The following is a 22392-nucleotide window of genomic DNA, read 5'->3' as shown; positions in this document are numbered from 1 at the left end:
GGTCCTCAGCAGCCAAAAGACATACAGAAATCCAAAATATGCCCTTACCCTTTTGTGAAAGCTAGAGGTTTCTTCAGTGTTGGCTGGGGTTTAATTAAACTCATTACCGCAGGTTTATCCAAGTTAATACCTTTTCTCCGCAGGACACACTGCACCATGAACTTCAGGGGAGATGCAAGAATAAAAAGGCTAATGTTACCTCTCTTAATCTTCTTCCCATTATGCAAAAATGAAGTGACAGCCCCACAGTAATTTCAGGCTACCTGATTCTCACCTCTAAGGATTAGTTGCCTCAGAATGGAATAATCTGATGTCTCCAGAGGACTAGCAGGGAGACCAAATGAGCCAAGAAAGTGTTTTCAAGCCTACATTTACTTTTCAGATATTTGTGTAAATAGCTATAAAGCAAGAAAAATAAAAAAATGGTTATTATTTCAAGTGACAGTCGTCCCCTCTCTCAGTTAGCCAAGTTCAGTAGCCATCACAATAAAGCCTGAATCTTCAGTGTTGGAGAAGATAGAATTTAACTCCCTTGCACCATCAGAAAGCAATAGGACCACAGAATATGGACATCCTTTATGGCATTTCTTGAGGTCAATAATTCTGGTTATATAAGGTTGTCTTACTATGTTTTTAATTAAGGGTGTTATTTTAGGTAAATATTCCCACGCTGCAACTACAACTGTCATGAAAACACCACGTGTTAGCCCCTGGAAGCTTAAGAGATGGCACCATGAAGAACTTCTCACTAATTAGACATGAATCTGGCTTCCTTTAGAACCTTGTTAGATAAAAAGCCTTGACTGATCTATCTTCCATTTCTCTGAGCTCAGGCAATGAAATTTAAATCACAGAGAAGTGCTAATGATTATTTTTCAAGTCAGCTTTTCATTACTGAAAGTACTCTTTGCAACCTAGCAAACCCCAAATCTCTTTTCTAATCCTGGCAATCCCTTTCAGTTGTTCTTTGATTGGTTATAAATCTGATAACTCATGATGTACATCCTGAACATGGATCCGGGATTTTTCTGGAGGATAGATTTTTCTAGATCTCTTGTCACTTTTGTATTTATGGATGAATGGGAATTTGTAGTAAAAGAGTGACCAGTGAAAAGACAGAAGGGTTTGACAAGTTCCTGTGTCTTAGGTTTCATGTCTCTCAGGGAAGAGAGAGCATAGGTGGGGTGTTCTACTAATCAGATACACATTATTCTACTCAGCATCTTTAATAACCTGTTTCCTATTGGCATCACGTCGTCTTTCAGCTAAGTCTCCCTTTATACCCATTTCTCAGATTCATTTGTAGTCTGGGGCTACCCAAGCTCCTAAAGGTTACTGCTGAACATCACTAGACAGAAGAAAAACAGAAGAGGAAGGGGAGGTGGGGTGGTTGCACTGGAAAAAAGAGAGGCTTAGGCAGATGGAAAACAAAAAGGGAGAAAGTGAGTGGGAATAAGGACATCAGCAGTTCCCTTTGAGCTGGTGCTATCTCAGTGGCAACATCCCACTGAGTAGCAAAACATTCCATATGATCCCATACGTCTTTGTCAGGGCTGGAAGACATGCACTGTGAGGAGCAGGTAAGGCTTTGGATTTGTCTGGTTTGAAGAAAAGGGGTGAACTCATTGCTCCTTGCAGCTTCCTGAGGAGCGGAAGCGTAGAGGGAGGTGCTGATCTCTTTTTCCTGGGATTCAGTGATAAGGCATGTGGGAATGGTTCAAAGCTGCACCAAAGGAGATTCAGACTAAACATAAGGAAGCATTTCTTTACCAAGAGGCTGGTCAAACACTGCAGCAGACTTCTTAGAGAGGCAGTCAATACCCCAAGCCTGTAAGTATTCAAGACATAGTTGGACAAGATGAGCTTCTTAGGTTCCTTCCAACTAAAAATATTCTACTCTAACTACCTGATTACTCTGGAGAGGAATCCCATCCTTCCACAGCCAGGTAAGGGGGTGATCCTCCTGCCAAAGCAATGAAAGCTGCTATTTTTGGATGTGAGGGGTTCTGTCCAAAATGCTCCAGAAAGCACATGCAAATGATTGCTACTGTGGGATGCGAGACTCTCACAAACAGATTCATTTTCTGCACTGTTCCCAACAAATTGGCATCAAGGCTCAGCACCAGCCTACAGGATGGTAGTTCCTTGACAATTCTCTTTTGCAAACAACAGCCTGGATTTATATGAAGAAATACTCCCACTTTAAATGCACACATGCTGCCCTTTGAGTAACTGGCTTTTTGCTTAATCAAAAAAGCAGAGTTTCAGTACCTTCACTGCAGAGGAGAAGCAGAACGGTGCAGCAGTGGGTTGGGCTGTCAGAGCTCTGCATGAAGTCCCTCTCTCCATGGACAGCATCTTTAGCAGGACAGAGTAACCCAAGCACTGCTTGACTTCTGTACACTTTGGCATTTCTAACACCTTTTTTCTTTTTTCCTTTTAAATTCAGCCTGCAGGATACATTCTTTTGAGAAACCATGTGCAAGCTCATCTTTTTTTCATGCCAGCTCAGCCTTTCCTCTCCTTCTTCTTCCCTCTTTCCTTTTCTTATTACTCTTTTCAAGGTCTAAAGGAAAACACTATTCAGATACTTAAAGGTTACAGTTAACTTTTAGTTCATCAGAACCTAAAAGAAAGCATTTCTGCTAAAAGGAAAGAAAATAAACAGGGTATCCTGTGATGTTTAAAAGGACAGCAGCAGATTTCCGTTAGACCTCACCGAAAGTTTTCTCCTCTGTTTGTACAAGTATTCCCTAATTATCTCAGCAAACTAATAGCTAGGTTAATTTAAATAGGTTTAAATTTTGCCTTAGGTATATTAGGGAAGAGCACACACCTTTGCAGTGTAGTGAGGGGTAGTTACTCCAGGCAAGGCGAGAGGACAAATAGCAATTGAGTCTCAAGCTGTTCACAACCTAAATATCTATCCCCAGCTCAAAGCAACAAAGCTCCCTAATTATTTTTATCTATGCAAGGTGAAATCAAATGACATTACAACACAAATCTCACTAATACTTTATGCAGGGCCAATGTTTAATAGCACAGATTAGTTACGAAACTACTGTAATAGCAACAGACTTCAGTGTGGTCTTGACTCTGTTTAAATCCTGACAATGATTTTAAGGGACAAGTTCATCCTTGTTCTGCCCTAATTATTTCAACATATTAGCACCTGAGGAATATTTGACTCAACTCCCCCTGCCCCCCCCTTTAAATTCACAGTTTATGCACAGACCAACCAGGATTACATGACAAACATGACAGATCACTTCTTTCCTACTCTAAGAAAGCCATTAAAACTAAAATGAGAATTTAGTTAGTTATTGACAGAATCACTCTGGGGGGGAGTAGGAAACTAAATGGCTTGTTGCAAAATGAAATCGTGGAAACTAGAGAGTCAATCAAAACACTGCCTTAGGTCATGTCATCTGTCCTCCAGCCAAAGCAGGGCTGCCCCAAGATCTCTCCAACTGAGCTGATGCTTTTGGAGTGAGAAACCCATTCATAATACAGAAGATGATTTTACTGTCTCCTAAATCTTCTGTTCCAAAGTTTTACAAGCATCCATACAAGCATCAATATCTAAACAGCTTTGTCACCACGAGGTATGCCTATCTTGTGCTACTTTCCACACTGCTGTCATGCCAGCCACATAATTGCAATGAATCTCCTGAATTTTCACACTGCCTGGGTGGTTATTTGACAATACGCATGAACTAGCTCCTAGCACATTTCCCACTCTTCTTTCTGTACTCACCAAGAGCAAGGCTTGCATTCAAACCTGCTGGTCCTGTCCTAAAAAAAAACTCAATACGCCTTAAAATTAGAAAAGGAATTGATCTAGTTCCCAGGTACTATAATCTCTTTGTTGGCTGCATTTTATGTAAAAATAAGAAAATGCCAACAAATCTATCACACCCACAAAAAACCAGCTGCAGATACACCCATCTGGGACACGGCACAAAACTTAGAACAAGCACCTTAATTTGCCAGTTGATGGATACCAGCTTGGCTATCTCATTGAGGACAAAACAAGAGCAGCTCCAGAGCTGAAACCAAGAGCTCTCTACAGGTTCCATTAGAGAACCACAACACTCCAGCTCAAGCTGTGAGCTATATCTACCACCTGTAGCTTGGGCTGGGAAGACAGGAAGCACACAGCATAGATCTGCCAACAGAGGAAAGGAAAGCTCTTTCACAGCAAGGTGACAAATGGAGATCATTTGCTTGCAAACACCCTTCTCCTACTCCGCCATTCGCACCTTCCCTCCCCATGCCTGTTTGGGACTGTTCAGTTCTTCCCTGAAGAGCCACCTTCAGGCATCCACCTCTTGCTTCAGGAACTTCAGCTGCCTTGCCAGATCCCAACTCAAGGCTACAGAAATCACTGTCCTCTCATAGCCCACCTCTGGAGCAAAGAAGAAAATTAAGCTTAAAAGTTAGCAAGTCTGGCCCAGACCTGGCTCTTCCCAGTTCCCCACATCTCACATCACCACATCTTTGGGTCCCTCTGTACATGAGGTTGGATGACACCCCACATGCCAGGGCAGCTTAAATCTCTTTCTGCAACAGTTCTGGGATGGGCAATTTAATGCAGTGCATGGCAAATATATGATGCCAATAAAACCAATTTACAAAGATGCAATTTCTGGCATTACTACAAAGTCAATCACTGGCATCATACTGGGTTTCATTAAGAACAGGACTAAAATATAACTAAAGTCTACAGAGTATGACCATGAGACCACCTTGCTCTGAATCTCCCTTCAGAAACTGGACACTAGTAAGAAATTAAGGAAAGAGTAAAAGACCTGAGGAAATATTTAGTGCTGTCTTCCTGGGATATCCTCTTCATTTTCAGTAACTGGCATCCTGGGGACTTCTTGTATCACAGTAAACATGTTCATTGCATTTAGGTCTTTGCAGGACAAGAAAAGGGCTCCCTAGCTCATCTGTACTTTTTCACAGCAATCGTTTATCTATTGAGTGATTTTTAGCTTATGGCCTCTTTTTATGTGCCTATGTTTCAGTTGCTGCAAGGCAAAGTTTCACCTGAATAATAGTGTAGATTTCTGAGGTACGTTTTTAATCCACCTCATGTTATAGTATAATGGAGCTGGAAAATGCATGCACGCATTGGCACAAATCTTTCTAAGTCCAACATATGTAATAATTTTTGAAAAAAAAAAACCCAACCAAACAAAATGAGCATAAATAGCAATATATATTTGTAAAGATACATGCATATGGAAAGATGAAAACATAATATAAGATTGTATTACTTAAATACAAAATTCCTGGCCACGGATTCCTTGCTTGTTCTCATCAATTTCTGTATCAATATTTCCCAGAACAATTCCCAATCTACACTTTCAAATTATCCACCCTTGTATCCCAGGCTGACAAAATCACTGCTATAAAACTTCTCCTTTTACAGCCAAGATGGGAAACCCTCTATTAGATCATCCATTCCTCCTTTGTAAAATAAAGAGGAAAACACCATTCCAGGAAATAAAAATGTTTTAAAAAGACCAACCAAAGGCAATGCCTGCATGTGCTGTTCTTCTTTCCCTTTGAGTCAGTAATGAAGAGGAAGGAAAGAAAAAACACGGCTAAAATAAATGCGAGGAGGAGATGTGGATGCAGCATGTTTATCCCACTTAAGGAGGGAAAGCTGTAAAATGCCATCCATTGCATACGGACACCCCAACACTGCCTCGGTGTTTACAAACACTTCAAGCAAACCAAACAGGGAGTTTTATTGTCCCCGCTGCGCTCATGTCACCCGCTCCCCAGCACTGCAATTCCAGGGAGAGCCCTGCCAGAGGACACACGGTGCCAGTTATACAAGAGAAGCGCAGAAGCAAATATGCAGCAGAGGGGGGGGGAAATTAAAAATATCAGCTCAGCTGCACTCTCTCTTCCTACTCTCAGAACAGCCTCCAAGTGGGCTTTGGAGTGGATTAACTTTAAAGGACACTGAGAAACACTGACAGATTTGAGGTCAGCAGGACCCCTCTGTGTGCACACATTTCCCTGCCACTACTGCAAAGTGGGATGTCTGGGCTCCACCAGCAACTGCAGGAGTCACGTAGTAATAAAAGGGGATAAACCTTCTGATGTTATCTACTAATAAAAATATATCTAGTATATTACTCTAGTATCTTAGCATTGTTCAAGCAAAGATCTAAACTGCACCTCACAAACAGCAAAGAACAGGGAAACAAATAAAAAGCCACACTAAAATGAAGCTCTGCTGGACCACAAAGTTTTTACAGTAAAGTTTAAAATATAGGCACTTCTTGCATATATGACAAAAGTGGAAAAGGTCAGAGTAGTTGTTTGGAAGTTGAAATACACCAGCAGGCTGTCCAACCGACATTTTTTAAGACACAAACTCATTATATGACTTGGAAAAGAAACCTGGACCAATTGCAAGCAGCCAGGATTGAGAGCCAGTTGGATTCAAATCTCCCCCATTTCCCTGAAAGAAGGGAGGAACAGAGGTGTCAAAACACAGAAGCCACACGACAGCACACACCAATGCCCCAAAAACCATCCTAAAACACACCCCGTACTTATTTTGTCCCCAGGAGCCCTGGGTCCTTAGTAGTGCTTAGCGATAGCAATTCAAAATCTGTCTTATTTTCCGCTGTTATCCAGTGCAGGAGACAAACAAGACAGGGCTCCCCGCCGCTGCCCCAGGTTCGGGACCGCGCAGCTTCAGGGTGCCCGGAGCATCCCGGAGTTGAGGGAGTTTCCCGGGGGCTGCCGCAGGGGCCGAAAGGCAGCGAGAGGCACTCATCCCCCACGGATAACACCATTTAGGGAGCTAGGGGTCTTTCCCCTTCCTTCTCCCCCATTCCGCCTTTTCCGGCAGAGCCGGGGACCGACAGCGCAGCCCCGCTCGGCAGCGCTGCTCCCCGCTGGGGAACACACAGTGCGGGGAAGCGCATCGGGAGACGGGGACCTGGCGGGGAGGGGGTAAAAGAAGAAGGAAAAATACACACAAAAAAGGAGAAGAGGAGTGGAGAACTAACCTGGTTTGGGATTTTTCCTCCCTATCCACAAACATGAAACGAGGTGGGAGCCAGGAACCGGTCAGCGGTGACGGGAGAAGCGGCAGCCCGGGGCCGCCCCGCGGCGGGGATAGCGGGGCTGGGAGCGCTGCAGTCCCCGCACTCCCGTGGTAGGTGCTGACCCCGGAGATGGGTGCCCGGCAGTCCGCTGGGATAGGTGCCCGGCAGTCCGCTGGGATAGGTGCCAGCCCCCTACCCGGCGCAGGGCAGCTCTCCGCGATGGGCGCAGCGGGCTTAGGCGCAAGTCAGTCCCGCTCGTGAACGGGTGCTCACTCCACGAGCAGCGCAGCCCCTCGGGATGATGCCGAGCCACCCTCGAGCCAGGATCCCTTGGATAGGAGCAGCGGGGCTCGGCTCAAATTAGCCCTCTTCGGGGATAAGTGCAGGGCCGCCCACAGTGCTGTGCAGGGCAGCCCACACCTGGGCGGTGCAAGAGCAGGGCAGCGCGCCCCGGGCGGTGCAGGAGCGGGAGCAGGGCGGCCCCGGCCGGGAATGCAGCGGGAGCGGGTCCCCCCGCCGTGTCCGGCAGCGGCGGCGGAGGCGGCACCGGCGGAGCACAATGAGCGGCGGCGCGCGGCGCGCCCCCGCGGCCCCGCTGGGCAATGACATCACCCCAGAGCACGCCGGGGCGGGGCCACCGGCCGCCACTCCGCCTCGCCATTGGCTGACGCCCTGCAGGCGCGGGATCTTCTGGGTTCTGTAGTTTTTCTGGAGAAACCATAGCACGGCCACGCACGGCTCGAGGACTCGATTTCCCGGCAGGCCTGGCGCCGGGCAGCCGCCGTAGGGAGCGGGAGGGGTGGGGAAGGATGCGGTGGCGGCCGCCATGTTGATGGCGTGGGACGCTTTTGGCTCGGGAGGAGCGGCCGGGGAGCCGGGTTAAGATGTCGGAAAAGGGCGGAGGGAGGGAGTTAGGTCTCGGTTTGAGGGGCAAGCAAGAGCTTGTGTGCGAGGGGGTGAGGAGGAAGGGGAGGCTGAGGAGCGGCCGGAGGGGCGCGGCGGCGGGCCCTGAAGGACATGGCTGAGTGTCTCTCCGTGCCCGCCGGTTCTGCTCGGGGCAGCGCCTCTCCGTGGCGGCAGAGGGCGGGGTGAGGGGGGCTGAGCCGGGGCTCGGCGGGGCCCCTACGCCCCGGTGGTGGGCCCTGTGCCGGGCGGAGGTCGGGGCGAGGCTGCTGCGGTCCCGGCCGGGGGCGGTGCCGGGCGGGCAGGGTAGGCCGCTCTGTGCAGCGCAGTTGCCGGGGCGGCTCCGGTGGCTCTAGGGGCTGTGCCCCTTGTGCTGTCCCGGGAGAGGGGTCCGTGCGGGGCTGTGCCAACCGCGGCGCTTGGCCATGGGACCAAATAAGGGCCGGGGGTTAAAGAGCAGCTCTGCCCTTGGTGGGGGAGGCCGTCAGAAGGGAGCAGGCTGGGTCATGCCCTTATCACATGCCAGGTGACAGGTTGCGTTTGCTGGTTTGAGGCTTTTTTTCAGGGTTGTAGCTTCTGTCTGATGTCTGATAATTGCACTAATGGTGTTTGACTGTCGTAGACGTGGGGCTTAGTGTGACCAGCAGGAGGAGCTTTGCTTCCTCCTAGAGGCAGCTACCCTCAGTATGTCTGGAAAAGGGTAGAATTAGATTAGATATAAAGAAGACATTTTTTATTTCAAGGATGGTGATGCATAGGAGGCTGCCTGGAGAACTTGTGGCTGCCTCATCCCAAAGCCAGGCTGGATGGGGCTCTGAGCAACCTGGTCTAGTGGAAGGTGCCCCTGCCTATGGCAGGGGTGTTGCAACTCGGTGGTCTTTAGAGTCCCTTCTAACCCAGACCTATGACCCTGTGTCCATAGAGGCGTAAATCAGCCTTGAAAAAGCTGAGAGAATGGATGAGATGAGACATCTCAGCAGTTGAGCTAACTTGCTTGCCCATTATCTTACCTGTGCTTGCTGTCTAGTGTTGGCGTGGCTTAGCCAGCTGACTAGGTTCTGTCTTAGTTTCAACATACCTTCTGGCTGGCATCTAGGAGGTAGGCTAGAATTTTGACCAGCAGGTTTTAGACTTAATTGTACTGAACGTCATCCCTGCTTTTGCTAGGCTTTTGTGTTGGGGAATGGGAAATAATCGGCTCACCAAAAGAGAGAGTAGTCAAAACTCTGTTAGGCTTAAGGGGACCAGAGTTCCCTGAAACGATGTGTAGAAGACCTTTGATGTAAACTGGACAGGAGGATGCTCAAGGTATTGCGTGGCTTGTGAAATAATACCCTTTCTAGCTACAAGTGGTTCCTGTGAAATAAAGCACTTTATTACCTCAAGAAGATATTCAATTGAAAAGAGTTGTGAAGAGTTTTGCAGGCTTGCTTGATGTCTTAGCTAAAGTCCAGTGGTGGTACACCTCAGGACAAGTGAGTCTGTGAGGTTTATTTCATACTTTGGCTTCTCTTGGAGGTAAGTAGGATGTATTTTCTCAGGTTTTTGTCTCATAATAACTACACAGGTAGCGTGTTTGCCCCAGGAGACACTCGAGTGGGGGAGGGAGGATGTTGTGAGATGTTCTATGATGCATTTACTTCACCTGAACATTACAGCCTTTCAAGATCTGCTGGTATTACAGCAGTGTGTGCCATTCTTCTCTGGCTTTACATGCGTCTCTCTCCAGCTAAAGAGTCAGAACCAGTTGCTTGCCATCCTGTAAAAAGTCCAATGTCCCATGAATGCTTCTCCTCATGGCCAAGTTGTCCCATTTTGCCATATTCATGACTGAAGAAAAAGAGGGGTTGAAGTGGTCTGTTGCTGCTGTACCTTTCATTAATAGTTCTGTATATCTAAAGAATTCTGGATTACAAGTACAGCCCCTTCTTCTGTTTCTTCTCTATGTGAATAGATTAGGTGAACTGTGAGTGAAATAAAGGGGCAGTGGCATGATGACTTCACAGTTACAACAGTTGTCCACAGTAGGTTTTAGCCCTGTGCTTATATCTATGCAGCTGATACCTGGTACTGATGGTAAGTATTGCAGTGGAATAATCTAGGGTAAGCTCAATTGTCTTTTCTATAACTGGCAGCAAACACGTATATGAAATCTGCATCCAGGATGATCTGCTGGCCTAATGACAGTATGTTTTGTTCCTTAAACTGGTTTAGAAACAATTGCTTTTACCTACAGTGGTTTTCCTCTCTCCCTTCCCATCTCACTGGAGTCAGTGCTGCTGCTCTGAGGAGGTTGCAGTGCACCTCACTTTGCAGGAAGTTTTACTTCATTGTTTTTACTGTTGTTTATACCTTGTTTCTTTATCTCTAGATTCCCTGATGTCTCAGCAAAGAGTTGCTATAGCGTATCAAAATGTAGGAAAAAGGAAATTACTTCAGAAACTACCCAAGTGAATGCCTGATGAAAGAGACAAGTAAAACAGTTTTCTCTGTGTGTGTAGTTCACTTCAATCAGCTTGGTGCTGTCTGATACTTGTCAGTGTATGGATTTTACTCATTGTTGACAAGTTGTTAGAAATGTTAATCATGAAACCTATTTTCTATGTGTCAAACTCGGATACTCTGTTCACCTGAAAGTGCTAATGCACAAGTCTCTCCTGACCCAACAGATCTTCGTTGCAAGACCCACAAGAAGCTTACAGTCCTATTGCAGAAATAAGCGTTTTGTTGGCTTTTCATATGAAAATATACAAGGTGATGATAGAATTGAAAGCCTGCCTTTGGCTTTTCCTAAACACGTGGGTGTGCTCTACTTTAATGCTGTTAATGGAAACTTACTCTGGTGTGTGTCTGGTCCTCAGCCTATGAAGCTGATATGTTTGTCTGTACTTGCACTACTATGCTGACATCCTACACTGCAAAAGCTATGGATTTTCTTTGCTAGTGATCACTTTGAAGTGATTTTTATCACTGTGGACTCAGGTAAGCAGCCACCCAGTTTCCTGAAGACCCGGAGAAAGAGTTGAAAGATCCTGCAGGAGGTGTGAGGAAGATGCGGATAAGTAGAAATGTGTGATGACTTAAAGAAGAAATTGCTTAATCAAAGTTTAGGTTAATATGTAGAAACTTGTCTTTGTGTCACAGCTTTCATTCTGACAAGTTTTCTCTTAATGAAAACATCAAGGGTTTGGATGCTCTAAATTGAGCAGTCACTGGGTACTGTACTAAGCCAGCTGTGCAGTCTGCATGAGATAGATTTCGAGATGAAGTGTACAAACAGATTATAATGTAATTTTTATAAGTTGTCTGGTGTTATAATATCACACTGTCAACATCCATGGCAGCGCAGCACAGAAAACTGGCAGCGTCTTGGGGTTGTCTTGGTTCTTGCAAACTCACTGTCAGACCTAATCTAATTCCTAGTATGCACATTAGCATTAGTGGAATGTAGTTTGTAAGGATGATTGATACCATCTATGCCACTCTTAGCATGTGAGTTTTGTTTTAAAATCCAATTTTCTTAAGTATGCCAGCTATAAAACTTGGTTGTCTACAGTCCCAGCTGCTTATTTCAAAGCCTGTGGTGGAAGGGTGTTAACTCTTTACTGCTCAGATGATGGAGGATGAAGAAGCTGCAATGAAAGTTGGTTGGTTGGTTGCAGTTGTCTCCCATGGAGCTATTTCACAAAAATAGCTGGATCTGCAAGTTGAAAAGTGAGAGGGTGAATTTAACTTGGTAGAATAGGTAAGTACTTCTATATCGTGTTACTGTTTCCAAGTATCTTAATCATAGCACAGAATACATTGTGTTGTCTTTGTTCTTTGACAGGGAGAGCTTTGAAAACCAGGAAAGACTGGAAGGCTTCTATGTCTTTTTTAAGTGTTCTCAATAAAATTGTGGGGAGGAAGTATCTGGAAGAGCCTAGTATTCCCACATAGCAAAAGGAGTTGGTAAAGCTGCTCTAGAAATAATTCTAGTGACTAATTATGAAGTGTTACCTTTTTGTTTTGTTTTTTTTTTGTCTTTCAGCAGAAGAAGAGTGCTCTAAGAGCAGTCAAGAACCTTTTCAGTTAGTGTGAACATGTTCTTCAACCAAGACATGGCAGCAGTTCAGTAGCAGTTACACAACAGGAAAGGGTGTGCAAGCTACTGCAGGTCCCTGGGTTCATAAGATCTGGTATCTGAAAGAACTCGCTAGAGAGAAGAATCTTGAGTTGAAAAGAGAGCTAATACTGAAACAGGAAATTGATTTCATTGTAGATACTGGAGATGATCATCACAACGTGCAGGACTTTAAAGTGTTAGGACACTGTGAAAAACTGTAGGTAGTTTGAGTACAAGAGACTCCAGGACTCCAGTTGTGGGAAGTTCCCTTTTGGGAAGGCACACTAGCAATGGGGAAAACTTGCTAAACACAAGGAGACTCAAAATGTTCTATGGCTGTTCCTTAGCTGCACATGAATATATCTCTTAAGGTGGGATGGTGTGACATGACCACTGAAGACTATAGGGCTGTAAGCAGACCACATTTCTCTTAAGAGCATATGTGCCACTGCCCAGTTCAGAAGCACCCCAACAGCTTCAAGTTTTGTCACATAATAGTATTTCCTGGAACAATAGCATTTCTTGGTCCGCCTCCTGCAAAGCCAGCTGGCTGATGGCAGCACTGCAGTGAAGATGAGCCTTCCCCACCCACAAGTTTTTGAAGACTTGCACAGAAAATGACTCAGACAGGCTCCAGAGCTGAGCATAAATCCTTTAGCTGCCACTGTTGTAGTTTTAATATACACGATGGGTGCCCTGAGTGCTTCCATGTGGAACAAGAAACACTCGGGCTGCGTGTTTAGATGTGCTTTGTGTGTGCACTGCCCTCTGCAGCACAAAGCATGATCAAGCCCTGGTATTGCATAAAGCAGGTGAGGGTATCGTGCTAAAGTTGTGCTTGGATTGGACCTCACTCAGTTGCCACTAATCATGGAAAGGTCTATTTTTGTTGTGTAGTGGTAAACCTGAGTTGGTAACCGATACTGCTCAGCTGATGTGTCTGTGCCAGGTGAGCAGTCCGTGACCTGACAAATCATTGACCGTGGTACTAGCTCTTACTCCTTTCAAAATAATAAAAAGGGGATGGAGGGAAGAGGCAGCAGAGGATTTTTTAAGGGTCACATAAATTCTACTGAAATTAAAAGCTCACTAAAAATACCTTAGTGGAAACAATACATTTTAGGAAATGATGACTCCTATGACAAGAGCAATGTGAGCCTTTAGTTATGGCAAGTTTCCAGTGCTGTTCCTTGTCCCTATTTTTGTGAGGGTGTGGGTGAAAAGTGTTACACACAGGGGGAGTGATAGCCATAACCAGAGGTTAAAATTTAATTTTAGCAACTATAGTTTTATGTCAAATGATGCACCATTATTTATTTTCTTTAAAAGTCCTTCAAAAGTCCTTCAACTAAATTGTTAGGCTGGAGTCTCTGATTATGCATGCAAGTGTTCTCAGGTTCTCCAGCTATTTGGATGCAGTGGTGCAACATTTTATTTTGATTCCTGTATTATTCAGCTTAAAACACTAGCTTGGGCAGGTGAATACCTATGCAACGGTATTGCAGTCAGAGCACTCCTTAATGTACACAAACCATTTCCTTTGGGTAAGTGAAAAAGCACACAACTCCTGGGACAGCAGCATTTGATAGTGGCTATACCGGAATTCCCTAGGTTTGTACTCTTCTTTGGTCTTTTTACCCAAACTTTTAGCTTTTCAGTACATTGTCACTAGATGGCCACCTCATTATTTCTGGGGGGGTGTGGGGGGTTTGCCATTTCTTTTGCAAGTGCCTCTTCCTGGAAAACTGGCAACCACAGTGAGTATCACAGTTCCTGGCCAAGTTTCTGCTCACATGGTTTCACTTGCTCCATGTTGTTATTTACATGCAGTGTCCTAAGCATATAATTTAGTGGAGTGCTAGTGAGTAGCTAACGTTAGTGTCTGGGCTGCAGTCCGTGTAGGTTAGGTTTGCACAAGCCTCCTGCTTCATTAATTCAATGGCTGCTCTTTTAGCCTTTGATTTCCTAGTGCACAGTTTTATGGAAAAAAAAAGTCTTGCTCTGCTCTTGCAGCAGGTTAGGGACTGGCACACTAGGGTTGGTCACTTTACCTGCTGAGTTGCGTGACCCAGAACTGCTGCTGTGCCTTGTTTTGCATGCACAAGACCTAGGGCTTGCAAGGTGAGAAGGATACGTTCTTTGTCTTTAATAGGTCTGATGTCCTGCAGGACAGGAGAGGTTTTTCTAAAGGAGCATAGAGGTGTGAAGCTGGTGACTTACTCTGCCTTGCTCAAGGCAGTCATACCGTCAGGTTCTGGTTTCATGCGTATCAGAGCCCTTTTTTTTTCCAGTGGAGCCTCTTTGGTCATGCATTCCTAGGAGGTGTATTACTTGAGCTCCCTGCTTTGAGCTCTTGAACAGTCTGGTTGCACGATGCAGAGGCTGTGATGGTACTGCTAGTTTAAGGAGTTGGTGTTACCATCTGCTGCTTGCCTTCCCGTGCTGCAGTACACTGTTCCCTTTTGTGCCAGTGCAACTACCTGGAGTGGCATAGCAAGTTACTGAGTTGTTGACACAGTCCCTGTGTGTGCTTTTCTGTGGGTCATGGTAGAAGTGGAGGAGGTTTGCAGTACTGCAGCTTTATAAAGCCTGAATCAGGTTTGTGAGCTGGTTTAGAGCATTTGCAACACAGCACAAAAACCAGGTGGCCAAATGTATGACGAAGCCAGAAGTCCTTGGGCTTGTTGTTGAAGCCTCTTTTCATTAAATTGTGCATTTAAGGATGCACTTCAGTTTTGGGGGGAGAAGCAGAAGGATTTCCCTTGTACACATGGGTGCTTTTGTTAACCGTTTTTCTGTGTTAGGTCTTGTGACGCAGCCTTTTTGTGGTTTTGCTGCATGTAACCTGACCAGGCAGCGGCAGCTCAAGAAACCCTGTCGTCTGTAAGCAGCACTAGTTCATTGTAGTCCAGACAAATCTCAGCGTGAACAGAGAGCTGGAGTAAGACTTGGAACAGTTTTAAGTTCGGGTTTGTTTTTTTTCTTACTGAGAGTACCAATATATTTTCCTATGATGGAACTAATTCTTACAATTGGGGAGTTATACATTACCCCTGCACACATAGCCAAATATAATTTTATATTTAATGGCAGAGTAGGTCTGCAAAAGAATTAGGTATTAAAATGTTCCACGTATAATAGATGAAAAGCTAATCCCAGTTTCCTCCTGCTACCAATGAAGTTGGCTGCTCTGCCATGAACTCTTACTATGCAAATATGATTTCCTGCCTCCGTTTTGATAATGGTGAATGTTGCTCTCTGGTGAGGACAACGTGGTGGCAGCTGTTTCAGAGTAATGAGCAGTGGCTTCACTACATGCTCTGCTTTAGCGGATGTCAGCTAAAATAGCAATTGCATCTCCCAAGAGTTAGATTGTTGCTGTTCCTAACCTTTGTAGAGAAACATGCAAAGTACGGGCAGGCGCAGTCCTCAGGTGAATTGGCAGAGGGTGTTGTGCAGCCAAGTGGTTACTGTGTCTCAGCAGGGATGAATGGCAGGGATGAGCTTTACTAGCTCAGATCAGTGAGGTCTATTTGGCCTCTTGCAAACTCCTGCCCACTGAAAGCTACTTTGACCTCCAGGGTCAAAGGGTAGATTGTGACTGCAGCAACTTCTGTCCCAGTGCTATGTCCTGGGAAAAAAGGAGGTGAGGAAATGGACTTTTAGTAGGCCCAATGAAAATAAATGGATTTTCTTTTCATTATAAATAATATATTTATACAGTAATTTATAAGTACATTTATAGCGTAAATATATTTATAAATACATATCTGGAAATACATGCATATATGCATATAAAAGGTATATATTTAAATACATTTGTATACATTATTGTATAATCATAATCTAACACTTCATAAAATATAAATTAGTTGGGAGAATCTTGGAAAAGTAGAGTAGCTTTGTCTTGCTGACAGACTTGTGGGATAGAGAAGCCGTTCCCTCTTGAGAACAAATCAGACATGAATGTCTGGTCCCCAACAAATACAGTTTGTGTTAATTATTTTGTTAAAATGTCCAATGACATCTGTCTTTTAAGCTCTCATTCTTGAGAAGGTTGTTTGATTGTGGATTAACCTTGTCATGAGTCAATACTCATGAGTATTGAGGCATGTGATATGCTTGGCCATGGAACTAGGTATGTGTGAGGTCTCTCACAAGTTTCTGTCAACACTCTGAGTGTTGTGGCTCTGTGGGTTGGATAACATTGCTGCCATTCATTCTGAGTGGTGTTGCAGCTTCATTTACATGGGTTTGACGGTATCTCAGATATCCCAGCGCTTTGCTATAGGCAGTTCTCCGTTATCCGAAGGTAAATTTAGGTAAAAATCACGTCAGCCAAGATGCTGGGTTTGGAAGATACTGAGTTTGGAAGATGCCTGCTTCATTCTGTGGTGTGAATACCACTCTTGGGTACCTTTGATGTACCAGTCTTATTCCTCCCAAAGGAAATGTGTGCCCTGAGCTTTCCCACTGCTGTGGTAGTGCCTTATGTGTGCAACCTCCAGATAATGTTCACACCTCTGTGGAATGCGAAGGGATGGCTACTCCAGTCTTCCCTGAATTTACTGCTCTGCAGTCAGTGACACAGCAGGAAAAGCAAAGCATTATTTTGTTCATGTCCACCATTGACAAATGGCATTTGGTTTTTGTCATCATTTTATTTCTAGCTAGGTGTGTGCCAACACACAGGTCTTCCATCCTTTTTATTTGTTTGTTTGTTTATCTACTATCTCCTTGTCACCCACACATAACTCTCAGTGTTTAGTGTGTCAGAAGCCCTAGGACAATTTCCATATGTTAGCTGTGTGAAGATGGTGATTCTGCTGGCTTCAGAATTGCAGCTACTGCATTCCATCATTATAAAGAAGAAAAAAGAAAGCTTGGAGGAAAGAGCCCTGCTTTCCTTCTTGAGTCTTGAGGCGGTGGCGGGAGGGAGAGGGGACAGATTAATAACACTTAAAAAGTTGACAAAAAGTGCTTTCCACGTGCTGAGATTCATAGTTTTAACCTTTGCATTTTAAAATTTCAAAGTAGCACTTTCCATTTCCTAAACTGAGGAGAAACAGCAATTTCCTCAAATACTACAAAGACACAAGTGCCATTTTGCAAATGCCCTGTAAATGGGGACCCACTGTATTTCTGGGAACCAACCTGTCACAGCTAAAATACAACAGTGTAAAAACCCATCATCAGGCTGAGAAACCCAGCCCTTCTTACATGTTACGTCTACAGTGTTCTATCTAAAAACTGTTATCTCTTGGAAAACTAGCTGACACATTTTAATGAGGAGAATCAAAGTGGGTCTGTAGCGTTCCCCTAATTTTAATACATTCATAATTATAGATTATATTGGAAGCCATCTGTAGATAAATGTAACTTCCTGAGATGGCTTTAACTACTGACCCATTTTTATACAGCCCATTTGTGACATCATCAGATATGTTCACATTTCTGAGGCCAAAATATAAGGTGGCTTTTTGTTATTTATTTAGAAAATTAAAATCATAGAAGGAGCCCTAATTTTAAATATAGTGACTGCATACAGGTGGTTATACAAGTCAGTGTTCAGGCCGGGTTTGTGGTTTCTTAGCCCACCAGTTTTACCTACAGAGCAGCAGAGAGAATGTGGATTGCGTTAGCAATCTTCATATCTCCCTCGAGGCAGACTCTCCTGGGCCATGGTTATAAGCTGGAACCTGGGCTGGATGCAGCTGTGAGGGGAGTGAGGGAATGGCAGAGCTCTCCGTTGCAGAATCACTAATGGGCAGAGAGGGTGTCCCTTGGCCTTCTATCTCCCCAGTTCCCTACCAGTTGGGTCACACCTTTGAATCTTCAGAGTAGCCAGATACTCTGTGGTGCTGCAAAATGTGTGTCAGAGATGTTAATCTCTGCTGGCTCTGACACTGATGAGGCAGCTGTAGCTGCTGGCCCACTGTGCTGGTGGGTCTCCGCCAGCAGAGGGTGGCTTTAAGACCGTTTATGTATTGCTTTAATGTTTAAACACTGTATGGGCTGCATATTGAACATGATGACCTTACTGCTTCCTACATTTCCTAACGCTTCATCTTTAGTTAGTAATTGTAAGAAGTATCTAGAAAAGATTTTTCTCACTGTTTTCTTTTTTTCTCTCTTCTCTCCAGCCTCATTCTTCCAGGTAAGAATAACCAAAAATAACAAAATTTAGAAAGACAGGTTTGAAACAATTTTGGTGATGATTTGGAACTACTTTAGCCTAGGACCAAAGTACTTGAAATAAATAATTGAATAAGTTGTCAGTGTTATAGCATTTATTAAGGATTGAAACATAAGCCACTAACAGTGAATGAAAGTCATCTCGCTGAACTTCAGACATGCAGCAGGTGCCTGGTCTCAGTGTGGGCTTTCCTTGCACTCTGTGGAGAGAGGACTTCACACATACCAAGGTTGATTTCAACACCTCTTATTCTAATTCAAGAGTCTAAAGTTTACAGAACACAAGCTAGCAGGAGCCTGATCCCAAACAGCATTTGTGCCTGTATAATTATTCTCATGTGGAGTCCCACTATGTGCAACAGTTAATGACTAGATAGTTAATTATGGGAGTAACTTAGGTAGGAATGGGCTCAATTCTTGTGCCTGTGTTGCAGAGAGGCAAATTTGTCTCTTGAGATGTCTGTTCCTTTCTGTTGACTACAGAGGGAGCAGAGGTTATAGTAGCTCAGTGTTAGACATGTGACCTACCCATCTCACCCGCTGCGCCTGCAGGCTGCAGCTACTACCATTGGGTAATGCTCTGCCTCATCTTTGAAGGTCTGTAGACACTTAATAGATTTTATGGATCTGATTTCACATCCAAGGGAATAAAGTGTGACAGTTAAAGCCATGTAATTAGTAGATAGTCATTAACTTTTCTGAAATCAGTGGAATTCCCCATGGGACCAATTGCACATGTATAAGTAGTTCAGACTGTTGTTGACTGGAGAGCTGTTGGGAAACTGTACACAATAAAAGGTAGTAGTAAGTAATGATGGAAAATGCATCATGTTCTAATATATAGTGATTTATATTCTGAATTTGATGTTCTGTTGAGAGTCTTCCTACACATTTTTAAGTAGTTTTAAAATATTTGAACAAAAATTAAAAAATTTCTGTCCTTCATTTCCATTTATTTACCACTTGGAAACTATTTTCAAAATGGAATTCCTATCTAAAGTTCTTTAATTAAAACCACCCAAACATCTGAGTACCAGCAATCTTTTGAACTATTGCAGAAGTAGAGCACAGATGAGGCCTTAGTATTTCCTAGAGTAGGTAAAATTCCTCTCTGTTTGCAGAAATAGAGCAACCTAGTGACCAACTCAAGCAAAAGATCAGAGGCATCTTCCCAATGGCTACAAACTGCAGATAACCTCTTGTTTTCACTTCCACAAAACACTGGCAATTCCAAACATGAATAAGATTCACATCACCCTCATCTGCAGGGATTAAGCTTAATGAACCTGTTTCCAGAGCCACGTGCAAGAAGTGCATTTGATGTATTTAAAGGCAGAGAAATGCCTCAACAATGATTAAGGCATTAGAGGAAAAGGTTCAGGAGGATAAGAGAAGGTTATTGCAAACACAAGGGAGTATTCATGACATCATCATACTCTGTGGCTCTTCCAGAAGTTTCTAGTCTACACCAGACTGTACAGAGCTTTTTGCAGGATTTAACGTGCCCTGTACTTGTGCTCTGCTTAAGGTTAATAACATGGAAAATCTTGTGATTCCTTGCTGTAATGATCTGTTTGTATACAGATAGGCTTTCAGCTTATGGAAATGACCCATGATTTATGAAATAGCCTCTTCCTGTTTGCAATGATGCAGTGCAATATTGAGTCATCTCTAACCTTTTACCCTTCCCTGTGGAGGCTCTTTGTTGTTTGCGACCTGTCCTCTGGGATTTGGATTGATGATACCAGACAGCAGTTTTTACTTGAACTAGTCCCAGTTTTACCAGTTTTGGATGAATTACTGCGCTTTCCTAGGAAAAAGGTTTGATCCACATCACTGCTGATTTGAATTATGATAAATTGCTAAAAAATTACCTGTGTGTAGTTTGGGTTGAAATTATGAATTCTTGATTTTAGGGATTAATTACATTTCCTATATGCACCTAACTCTCCTTCAAGAGAATAATGAGTCCAGGGGCCAAGAAGTTCTGGATTCGGAGGGAAAGTACACATTGCAGTACTCCACTAGATTATATTTCCCTGCCTTTTGGAGAGAGCCCCTAATGCCAGTGAAATCTCAGCAATACGACACCTGACCCTTCAAGGGATGAAATAGACTAAGTGAAAGCATAAGATCTTTCATCAGGTTTGCACAGTTGGGTATTTTATCCTTTCTCTACAGCATATAGCAGGGGCTTAGGTAAAGCAGGCTGGATGGTCCTTCTAATTTACGGGGGCTTAGTTTGGTTTAACTTTGACTCTGAAAACATAATATCTTGGCTGAAGACCTGCATTTCTAGTGGCTATGCAGTCTGCTGGGTGTCCTGCCAAACAGCTGAGGACTGCAGCGCTATGTTGTTAATTCCTTTCTACCAGTGAGACGTTCCTGTTCATCTGTTGGACAGTGTCATAAGTCACTTATTGGTCTTGCCTATTGCTAGACATAGCTGATACGGTGTGAACTCAGGCACAGCGTTTATGTGAGTTGTATAGCCATTGTGCCTTCCTAGAACCAACTCACTTGAGCTATTTACCCTATAAAGAAAGAGGAAAGAAGATTGAACAAGCCAAATTACATTGGTGGGATAAAAGAGCCAGCAGTTTTCTAGATTTGAAATGCAATGACTTTAGATATTGACAACTGACAGTTTCTTCATCAAGGCACAGAATTTTTCAAAGTCTCTGACAAGGAAAATACAGATCCAACATGATGAGTTTTCTTGTGAAACATTTTAATGGATATGCTCAGCTTTCCCAGTGGGATCTTACTTTCTTAGAGATTAGTCACCAGTTACTTGATTTGTCTGAACTTTCTGCCAAAATCAACAGGGAAGGAATTGACAGGATGGACGTTAGAAACAAGGATGTTATGACATGTTTGAAGAGAACGCGTACTCAGAGGAGGGTCTACTTCTGTTTCAAAAAGCAGCTTCTTATCAGCAAAACAAGCTTTACTCTTTCCTGTACGTGTCTTTGCCTTGCAGCAATGCTGAGATGATGTTTCATCTTGTGAGAAGCCAAAGGAAAGAGATTTACTAAAGGCAGAACAACTTTGCACATGCTATTGCAACTCCAGTCATTCTATTGAGTTCAGCTAAGACAAGCACTAAAACCGGCTGGGACTGTTAGGATTTGAAGTCTTTGCAGTTACTACAGGGTTTGTTCTTCTACTGAATCAACACATCCTGCAGCTTCTATGACAAAGGAAAGAAGTACATACTGGTACAACAGCACAGGAAAATACTACCCTGCCGTGTGGTCATGGGTGACATGTCAGTCTCCCAAGGCAAATCAATAATGCAAAACTTCAGTTGTTGAAAAATGCTGGGTTTTAATACACAAAAATCAAACTTTGCAGCAGAGATGTGAGGCAGTACACGGAGCAGTTGTATCTTTCAGAAATCTAACTGAACACAAGTAGCCAGGAGTCCAAGTACTAACTTAAAACAGCAATGTTACCGCTTCTCTCTCCATTCTTCTCCTCACTCCTCCCTGAAACACTACAACCAAAACTGACAGCACACCACATCTTCCCAAGCCTCAATATTCACTCACACGTAGAGGAGAACATGGGAGGTTTTTTTAAAATCCCCCTGACAACTGGTACAAGAAAACTGTTTAACTATTAGTGGAATGTCCTCTCATAAAATGCCAAACAGTCTTGTGGTTTTTAGGTCAAAAGCTAACAAGATGAACTATGGGCTCTTATTACTTCTTCTATTTATCCACAGTAAAAATCTGGAGTGCTTTAAAAATGTTGAGAATATGACAGTGATTGACAACAAAAGAAGGGATGTAAGGAGATACTGTGCTGAAGAAATTTCAATTATTTTAATTATTTTTGTAAAATAAAATTCATACTGATAGAGGTCTTGCATTTGCAGTGTCAGCCAGGAGCAAGGGCTGTTTTCTCAACCAAGACCCTTACACACTCTGCCTTGCACCCTTATGAAAGAACACGTAATTTCGTAAAATCCCAGAGTGACTTCAAGGAGAGAGATCCTAAGAAATTAAACAGCTGCTTGAACCACTTATGTTGTAACTTTTTCTCAGTGAAAGAATGCCTTAATTTTAGTGTGTGCAGTGCATGAGTGAAGCTGTTTCCATCATT

General features: G+C 43.7%; 1 protein-coding gene and 1 long non-coding RNA gene across 2 annotated transcripts in view; one reads left to right on the top strand and one right to left on the bottom strand.

Annotated features, from left to right (window-relative positions):
- The window catches only part of RAB30 (RAB30, member RAS oncogene family), a 49483-nt gene extending 41878 nt beyond the window's left edge, over positions 1-7605 (bottom strand). Inside the window, exon 1 of the mRNA XM_050332340.1 lies at positions 7041-7605. The gene's annotated coding sequence lies outside the window, so the exon portion shown is untranslated. The remainder of the gene's footprint in view (positions 1-7040) is intronic.
- Positions 7606-8227: 622 nt separating this feature from the next.
- LOC126648818 (uncharacterized) lies at positions 8228-22081 on the top strand. Its single transcript, XR_007630894.1, has 2 exons — positions 8228-9290; positions 9937-22081. It is a non-coding gene; the product is annotated as an uncharacterized LOC126648818 (long non-coding RNA).
- Positions 22082-22392: the final 311 nt, after the last annotated feature.

Source organism: Myiozetetes cayanensis, unplaced genomic scaffold (assembly GCF_022539395.1).
Source record: "Myiozetetes cayanensis isolate MyiCay16 unplaced genomic scaffold, myiCay2020 scf5-8, whole genome shotgun sequence".
Lineage (NCBI taxonomy): Eukaryota > Metazoa > Chordata > Aves > Passeriformes > Tyrannidae > Myiozetetes > Myiozetetes cayanensis.
The sequence above is the reverse complement of the archived record's forward strand: the minus strand, read 5'-3'. Positions and strand labels throughout refer to the sequence as shown.